Genomic DNA, 9,080 nt, shown 5'->3' on the forward strand with positions numbered 1-9,080 from the left:
AGGCGGCTGGGGACAGGGAGGAAATTGAGAGACGACCTCACTGTGGCTCGGTGAAACCGTCGAGTAGATCTTTCAGGTGGCTGAGGGCAGGAAGGAAAAGCAGAGACGAGGACTTGGGGGGGTAGGGGGTGGGGTTGGGCTCTGGATGGGTGAGGGGAGGGGGGGTGTTAAGGTGGGTCGCCGAAAACGGAGATTCGAACTCAAAAGGCGGGCTAGGATCCGTCCCTGATCCGACACAGAGACAGAACGGAGAGACGACCCACTGTGGCAGGGTGAGGCGTCGAGAGAGTCCTGTGAGGCGGCTGAGGACAGGGAGGAAACGGAGAGACGACCCACCGAGGGCTCGGTGCGTCGTCGAGAGAGTGCTGTGAGGCGGCTGAGGACAGGGAGGAAACGGAGAGACGACCCACTGAGGGCTGGGTGCGTCGTCGAGAGAGTGCTGTGAGGCGGCTGGGGACAGGGAGGAAATTGAGAGACGACCTCACTGTGGCTCGGTGAAACCGTCGAGTAGATCTTTCAGGTGGCTGAGGGCAGGAAGGAAAAGCAGAGACGAGGACTTGGGGGGGTAGGGGGTGGGGTTGGGCTCTGGATGGGTGAGGGGAGGGGGGGTGTTAAGGTGGGTCGCCGAAAACGGAGATTCGACCTCAAACGGCGGGCTAGGATCCGTCCCTGATCCGACACAGAGACAGAACGGAGAGACGACCCACTGTGGCAGGGTGTGGCGTCGAGAGAGTCCTGTGGGGCGGCTGAGGACAGGGAGGAAACGGAGAGACGACCCACCGAGGGCTCGGTGCGTCGTCGAGAGAGTGCTGTGAGGCGGCTGAGGACAGGGAGGAAACGGAGAGACGACCCACTGAGGGCTGGGTGCGTCGTCGAGAGAGTGCTGTGAGGCGGCTGGGGACAGGGAGGAAATTGAGAGACGACCTCACTGTGGCTCGGTGAAACCGTCGAGTAGATCTTTCAGGTGGCTGAGGGCAGGAAGGAAAAGCAGAGACGAGGACTTGGGGGGGTAGGGGGTGGGGTTGGGCTCTGGATGGGTGAGGGGAGGGGGGGTGTTAAGGTGGGTCGCCGAAAACGGAGATTCGAACTCAAAAGGCGGGCTAGGATCCGTCCCTGATCCGACACAGAGACAGAACGGAGAGACGACCCACTGTGGCAGGGTGAGGCGTCGAGAGAGTCCTGTGAGGCGGCTGAGGACAGGGAGGAAACGGAGAGACGACCCACCGAGGGCTCGGTGCGTCGTCGAGAGAGTGCTGTGAGGCGGCTGAGGACAGGGAGGAAACGGAGAGACGACCCACTGAGGGCTGGGTGCGTCGTCGAGAGAGTGCTGTGAGGCGGCTGGGGACAGGGAGGAAATTGAGAGACGACCTCACTGTGGCTCGGTGAAACCGTCGAGTAGATCTTTCAGGTGGCTGAGGGCAGGAAGGAAAAGCAGAGACGAGGACTTGGGGGGGTAGGGGGTGGGGTTGGGCTCTGGATGGGTGAGGGGAGGGGGGGTGTTAAGGTGGGTCGCCGAAAACGGAGATTCGAACTCAAAAGGCGGGCTAGGATCCGTCCCTGATCCGACACAGAGACAGAACGGAGAGACGACCCACTGTGGCAGGGTGAGGCGTCGAGAGAGTCCTGTGAGGCGGCTGAGGACAGGGAGGAAACGGAGAGACGACCCACCGAGGGCTCGGTGCGTCGTCGAGAGAGTGCTGTGAGGCGGCTGAGGACAGGGAGGAAACGGAGAGACGACCCACTGAGGGCTGGGTGCGTCGTCGAGAGAGTGCTGTGAGGCGGCTGGGGACAGGGAGGAAATTGAGAGACGACCTCACTGTGGCTCGGTGAAACCGTCGAGTAGATCTTTCAGGTGGCTGAGGGCAGGAAGGAAAAGCAGAGACGAGGACATGGGGGGGTAGGGGGTGGGGTTGGGCTCTGGATGGGTGAGGGGAGGGGGGGTGTTAAGGTGGGTCGCCGAAAACGGAGATTCGACCTCAAACGGCGGGCTAGGATCCGTCCCTGATCCGACACAGAGACAGAACGGAGAGACGACCCACTGTGGCAGGGTGAGGCGTCGAGAGAGTCCTGTGAGGCGGCTGAGGACAGGGAGGAAACGGAGAGACGACCCACCGAGGGCTCGGTGCGTCGTCGAGAGAGTGCTGTGAGGCGGCTGAGGACAGGGAGGAAACGGAGAGACGACCCACTGAGGGCTGGGTGCGTCGTCGAGAGAGTGCTGTGAGGCGGCTGGGGACAGTGAGGAAATTCAGAGACGACCTCACTGTGGCTCGGTGAAACCGTCGAGTAGATCTTTCAGGTGGCTGAGGGCAGGAAGGAAAAGCAGAGACGAGGACTTGGGGGGGTAGGGGGTGGGGTTGGGCTCTGGATGGGTGAGGAGAGGGGGGGTGTTAAGGTGGGTCGCCGAAAACGGAGATTCGAACTCAAAAGGCGGGCTAGGATCCGTCCATGGTGTGGCACCAAGAGAGAATGGCGAGACGACCCACTGTGGCTCGGTGTGGCGTCGAGAGAGTCCTGTTAGGCGGCTTAGGGCAGGGAGGAAACCGGAGATGGGGGGGAGGGAGGTGCAAACCTGGACTGTTAGGCGAGCGGCTTACTCCCGCCGTTTACCCGCTGGACCTCGTCCAGTCTCCGGCAATGCTCCGGCACAGAGAATGCCTGGCCTGGCGTGACGGCCTGCTCCTGCCCGGTGTGTGGCGGTCGCGCCAGCAGTGTTTCTCGTGTAGCATGCGAGCGTTGCCGGTGTCGTCGGGAGCCGGGATATGTTCTCGAACAAAGTTACCTGAGCGAGTGTGCCTTTCTCCCTGTCGTCAGCTCGGGTCTGGTCGAATTGGGCCGGTGGCGCCGAAGAAGTTACCACCGGAGACCAGGGTCCAGTGGCTAGAGCCGGGCCCAACGGCTATTGCCGAGTACCTTCCTCCGATGCAGGAAGAAGGTGTGTTCAGTCCCGCGGAAATCGTACGGCGGGTGCCGAATTTACCAGTGGCCAGCCGGGTCCAGGAGCTAGAGCCGGATTTGTCGGCTACTGCCGGGTAACCTACTTTGGATGCGGGTGCTGGGGTGGTCGGCCCCGCGGAAATCGGACGGCAGGCGCCGAAGATACCAGCGGCGAGCCGGGTCCCGGAGCTAGAGCCGAGCCCATCGGCTATTGTTGAGTAGCCGTCTTTGCCGGCAGAGCTGGCGTTTTCAGTCTCGTCGAAATCAGACGGCGGGCGCCGAAGTTAACAGCGGCTAGCCGGGCCCCAGAGCTAGAGCCGGACCCAGGGACTAAAGCCCAGCGGTGTGCTTCCGGTTGGGCGTTTGCGTTTTCAGTCTCGCGGAAATCGGACGGAGGGCGCCGAAGTTACGTTTTGCCAGCCGGGTCCAGTAGCTAGAGCCGGGCCCGGGGACTAGAGTCCCGCGTCGGCCTCCGACCCAAGTGCTTCTGTTTTCAATCTCGTCCAAATCGGACGAGGGGTACGGAAACGGCACAACTTAACCCGGGTCCAGGGGCTAGAGCCGGGCCCGGCGACTAGAGTCCCGCGTCGGCCTTCGGCCCAAGTGCTTCCGTTTTCAATCTCGTCCAAATCGGATGGAGGGTACCGAAACGGCGAAACGTAACCCTGACTCCCTTGCAAGTGCCTGGTCCGGTAACCCTATTGTCCTTCAAGGCTCTCAGACCTGAAAGGAATTGGGAGGCAAGTTCGGCATTCTGGCCGAAATCGAGCGCCGGAGTGTACCTTTTTCCAGAACTGGGACATGGTACATCAGGGGTTTTCGTGCTTAGACCACAGCACAGCGAGAGCTGGGCGACCATTTGAGCTCAATTTGCACGAAGTGACGACATCACCTTGACCCATTCGATATATATAGGGGAGACCTGGTGTCTGTGGCACCTTTCTCGTGGGTAACCTGCTGTCTTAGGGGACCATGCGAGGGAGACTACTGACAACTACCTGCGTCTTGGCGACATTCTAAGTCTCGTTGTTGCCAGAGGGAAGGAGCAAATGTTTTCCATTGTTTTGGTGCGTTGGCTACTTTCCCTTCCCCCATTCCACGGTGCTGGTTCTCGGTTCCGGTGCGGTAGCGAACTGTTTGCCGCAGACGTTTACCGGAGTAAATGGGGAACCAGCCTTTTACCTGTCGCGGGGTACATATGCCGAGGTATTTGGAGTCCGGTGTGTGAGTGACCGACCATTGCGTTCTGTTAGACATACGTAACATTAGGCGAAGGCGGCCCTCCTTGCACATGTCGTGTGGTTCCAGAGCCAGGCATCTCGGGTCCGGTGTGCGCGTGCGACCGATCTTGTTCATGTGTTAGACATACGTAACAGTGGGCGAAGACGGTCGGCGAAACTCGCGCATGTCGTGTGGTCCGAGATGGCCTTCCATGCACATTAGATATAGCTATATAAAGGGGGGAGACTCGGTGGCTGGCTGACAACTACCGGCGTCTTGGCGACATTGTGTCTCGTTGTCGCCAGAGAGAAGGAGCAAATGTATTCCATTGTTTTGGTACGTGGGCTCCTTTCTCTTCCCCCACTGTTAGGGCGCTGGTTCTCGGTTCCGGTGCGGTAGCGAACTGTTTGCCGCAGACGTATACCGGAGTAATTGGGGAACCAGACGGTGTTTTGCCTGTCGCGGGATTGGATCACAGGTTCTGGGTTCCGGTGCGGTTGCGAACTGCTTCTCGTTCACCGGCGCCAATGGGGAACCTGCCTGTCTGTCGCGGGGCAAATGCCACATAGGCTGAGGTATTTGGAGTCCGGTGTGTGAGTGACCGACCATTGCGTTCTGTTAGACATACGTAACATTAGGCGAAGGCGGCCCTCCTTGCACATGTCGTGTGGTTCCAGAGCCAGGCATCTCGGGTCCGGTGTGCGCGTGCGACCGATCTTGTTCATGTGTTAGACATACGTAACAGTGGGCGAAGACGGTCGGCGAAACTCGCGCATGTCGTGTGGTCCGAGATGGCCTTCCATGGACGTTAGATATAGCTATATAAAGGGGGAGACTCGGTGGCTGGCTGAACCTACTACCGGCGTCTTGGCGACATTGTGTCTCGTTGTCGCCAGAGAGAAGGAGCAAATGTATTCCATTGTTTTGGTGCGTGGGCTCCTTTCTCTTCCCCCACTGTTAGGGTGCTGGTTCTCGGTTCCGGTGCGGTAGCGAACTGTTTGCCGCAGACGTATACCGGAGTAATTGGGGAACCAGACGGTGTTTTGCCTGTCGCGGGATTGGATCACAGGTTCTGGGTTCCGGTGCGGTTGCGAACTGCTTCTCGTTCACCGGCGCCAATGGGGAACCTGCCTGTCTGTCGCGGGGCAAATGCCACATAGGCTGAGGTATTTGGAGTCCGGTGTGTGAGCGACCGACCATTGCGTCTTGTTAGACATACGTAACTTGCAGGCGAAGGCGGCCCTCCTCGCACATGTCGTGTGGTTCCAGAGCCCAGGCACCTCGGGGTCCGGTGTGCGCGTGCGACCGATCTTGTTCATGTGTTAGACATACGTAACAGTGGGCGAAGACGGTCGGCGAAACTCGCGCATGTCGTGTGGCTCGAGAATTGCCTTCAATTCCTCCCTGGAGTGAGTAGTTTGTTTCGGCAGCAGCTCTCTCTCCACACAACCCCCCATCATCCTCCTTCCCGCAAGAGCATGATCCCGATGCTCGATGCAAACTGAGAACTGTCACTGCACACGCTGCGGCATCTCGGGTCCGGTGCGCGAGGCGAACTTGCATTCTGCTAGACATACGTAGCATTAGGCGAGAGCGCCCGTAATCGCGCACGTCGTGAGGCTCGAGAGGCCTTCAAAGCAGCGCCTCTGTATTGTGTCACGACGATTCCTTCCGATCTCCGTGCGATCACTTCTCCAGCCTACGACTGCACATCGAGTCAGCTATCGATCGGTCTGTGTGCATGGGAACAGAGCACCAACCTTCTTCCATGTCATGGGAAGGCTGAACAAAAACACTGTGGCGTCGCCTCTCTCCACCAACGAGGAGGCGACAAACCACACGGCACCTCGGATGCATTTCCGACGGTTCCTTTCATATAAAAGGGGTGACGCCGAGGAAAATAAGACTCGCGTCCCTACCAAAACGAAAAAGACCACCACCACCACCTACTCACTTACTACTGCTCCTCCTCCTGTTTTTCCAGCTTGCCGTGTTGAATGACGACAATGACGAGCAGGAGTAATCTCGGCGGGGTAGTTATGATCGTTCGTCCACGCGGAGTAACTGCTCTCCTCCGCCTCTGTTCGTCTAACGTATCGACATAACGCCATACTGTCGGGCTGCTAGAGAGTCCATAGTGAGATTTAACTTGCAAAGCAGGATTAAAACGCAAAACCGAGGGGAGCGAGGGGTGTGTGTGTGTGTGTGTGTCTTGTGTACTATATATCAGTAGTACTGTTGAGCTACCTGGTTGATCCTGCCAGTAGTCATATGCTTGTCTCAAAGATTAAGCCATGCATGTGTAAGTACAAGCCGAGTTAAGGCGAAACCGCGAATGGCTCATTAAATCAGCTATGTTTCATTGGATCTGTAAACCCACTTACTTGGATAACTGTGGTAATTCTAGAGCTAATACATGCATCACGTCTCTGACCGCAAGGGAAGAGCGCTTTTATTAGTTCAAAACTGGTCGGGCCTCGGTCCGTTAACCCACCCGTGGTGAATCTGAATAACTTTTTGCTGAGCGCACGGTCTCCGCACCGGCGCCGCATCCTTCAAGTGTCTGCCTTATCAGCTTTCGATTGTAGGTTATGCGCCTACAATGGCTATAACGGGTAACGGGGAATCAGGGTTCGATTCCGGAGAGGGAGCCTGAGAAACGGCTACCACATCTAAGGAAGGCAGCAGGCACGCAAATTACCCACTCCCGGCACGGGGAGGTAGTGACGAAAAATAACGATGCGAGACTCATCCGAGGCCTCGCAATCGGAATGAGTACACTTTAAATCCTTTAACGAGGATCTATTGGAGGGCAAGTCTGGTGCCAGCAGCCGCGGTAATTCCAGCTCCAATAGCGTATATTAAAGTTGTTGCGGTTAAAAAGCTCGTAGTTGGATCTCAGTTCCGGACTGACGGTACACCGCCTGGTGCTTACTGTCACGCTCCGAACAGCTAACTAGCCCCGCCGGCTCGCACGGGGTGCTCTTCATCGAGTGTCCCGAGTGGCCGGCACGTTTACTTTGAAAAAATTAGAGTGCTCAGAGCAGGCTACTTTAATGGCCTGAATGTCTATGCATGGAATAATGGAATAGGACCTCGGTTCTATTTTGTTGGTTTTCGGAACCTGAGGTAATGACTAATAGGAACAGGCGGGGGCATTCGTACTGCGACGCTAGAGGTGAAATTCTTGGACCGTCGCAAGACGAACTACTGCGAAAGCATTTGCCAAGGATGTTTTCATTAATCAAGAACGAAAGTTAGAGGTTCGAAGGCGATCAGATACCGCCCTAGTTCTAACCATAAACGATGCCAACTAGCGATCCGCCGGCGTTATTCCCATGACCCGGCGGGCAGCTTCCGGGAAACCAAAGTCTTTGGGTTCCGGGGGAAGTATGGTTGCAAAGCTGAAACTTAAAGGAATTGACGGAAGGGCACCACCAGGAGTGGAGCCTGCGGCTTAATTTGACTCAACACGGGGAACCTCACCAGGCCCAGACACCGGAAGGATTGACAGATTGAGAGCTCTTTCTCGATTCGGTGGGTGGTGGTGCATGGCCGTTCTTAGTTGGTGGAGCGATTTGTCTGGTTAATTCCGATAACGAACGAGACTCTGGCCTATTAACTAGTCGACGGATCTCCAGCAATTGGTGTCCAGTTCGCAACTTCTTCTTAGAGGGATTAGCGGCAATTCTAGCCGCACGAGATTGAGCAATAACAGGTCTGTGATGCCCTTAGATGTTCTGGGCCGCACGCGCGCTACACTGAAGAGATCAACGTGTTCTCCCCCTCCGAGAGGAGCGGGTAACCCGTTCAATCCCCTTCATGATAGGGATTGGGGCTTGCAATTGTTTCCCATGAACGAGGAATTCCCAGTAAGTGCAAGTCATCAGCTTGCGCTGATTACGTCCCTGCCCTTTGTACACACCGCCCGTCGCTACTACCGATTGAATGATTTAGTGAGGCCTTCGGACTGGCGCTCTTGGATGTTCTACCCCTCGCGTCTCGGCGCAAGGGGTTCTCGCCTCGAGCTGACGGAAAGATGTCCAAACTTGATCATTTAGAGGAAGTAAAAGTCGTAACAAGGTTTCCGTAGGTGAACCTGCGGAAGGATCATTACAGTTTGTGACGCGAGAGCTGCAACCATCGGCTCGTCGTCGTCGTTCGAGTATTCTTCAATGCGAAGAAGGCAAGGGTAGCCTTGGGAGCCGCACCCAATTGCCGTGGGAAAGGAGAAAGCGGATAAACGGCGGGGAGATCAACACCCACTGTGAGACAATAACAGGTCTGTGATGTCGGACTGACATGACATGTCAGTCAGTCCGACCGGCGCAGGTCACAGTCCTAGCGCCGTATACTGCTTTAGAGTCATCTGTTGGGGCTCGCGACACCCGTCACCGACATCTTTCTTCCTTGTCCCCGGTCGCTCAGTGGCTTCCGGCACCCACACCATAGAGAGAAAGCAGCAGGCGAAGACGCTACTGCTCCTCTCGTTGACAGGGCCGGCGCCTGCTACTCTGGCGGCGTCTAGTGCTGGGTTTTCCTTGACACGCTTCCCAGTGGGCCCCTCCCTCCCCGCCTTCACTCTACTGTAAACGTAAATGTACGTGTGCGGCAGAGGAGGAAAAAGGGGAGAGAGAAAAAAAGCATTTTATGTGTCTTCTAACCAAAGTCGGGCTCTTACCAGCCCTATCAAACCCCCCATACATTACGTCCTCCTATGATGGAGTGATAGACGGCCGACAGGCCTTAATAAAAACATATACAACTCTTAACGGTGGATCACTTGGCTCGTGGGTCGATGAAGACCGCAGCTAACTGCGTGTCGGTATGTGAATCGCAAGAATACCAGATACATCGACAAGTCGAACGCACATTGCGGCGGCAGTCCTGATATGTGTACTGTCGCCACTCCTGCGCGAGGGTCG

General features: G+C 56.9%; 2 non-coding genes across 2 annotated transcripts; both read left to right on the forward strand.

Moving 5' to 3' along the window:
* The first annotated feature begins 6,399 nt into the window (after positions 1-6,399).
* Positions 6,400-8,271, forward strand: LOC138360557 (small subunit ribosomal RNA). The gene has a single exon (XR_011226471.1). It is a non-coding gene; the product is annotated as a small subunit ribosomal RNA (ribosomal RNA).
* Positions 8,272-8,918: 647 nt separating this feature from the next.
* Positions 8,919-9,080, forward strand: LOC138360598 (5.8S ribosomal RNA). The gene has a single exon (XR_011226510.1). It is a non-coding gene; the product is annotated as a 5.8S ribosomal RNA (ribosomal RNA).

Source organism: Procambarus clarkii, unplaced genomic scaffold (genome assembly GCF_040958095.1).
Source record: "Procambarus clarkii isolate CNS0578487 unplaced genomic scaffold, FALCON_Pclarkii_2.0 HiC_scaffold_115, whole genome shotgun sequence".
Classification (NCBI taxonomy): Eukaryota; Metazoa; Arthropoda; class Malacostraca; order Decapoda; family Cambaridae; genus Procambarus; species Procambarus clarkii.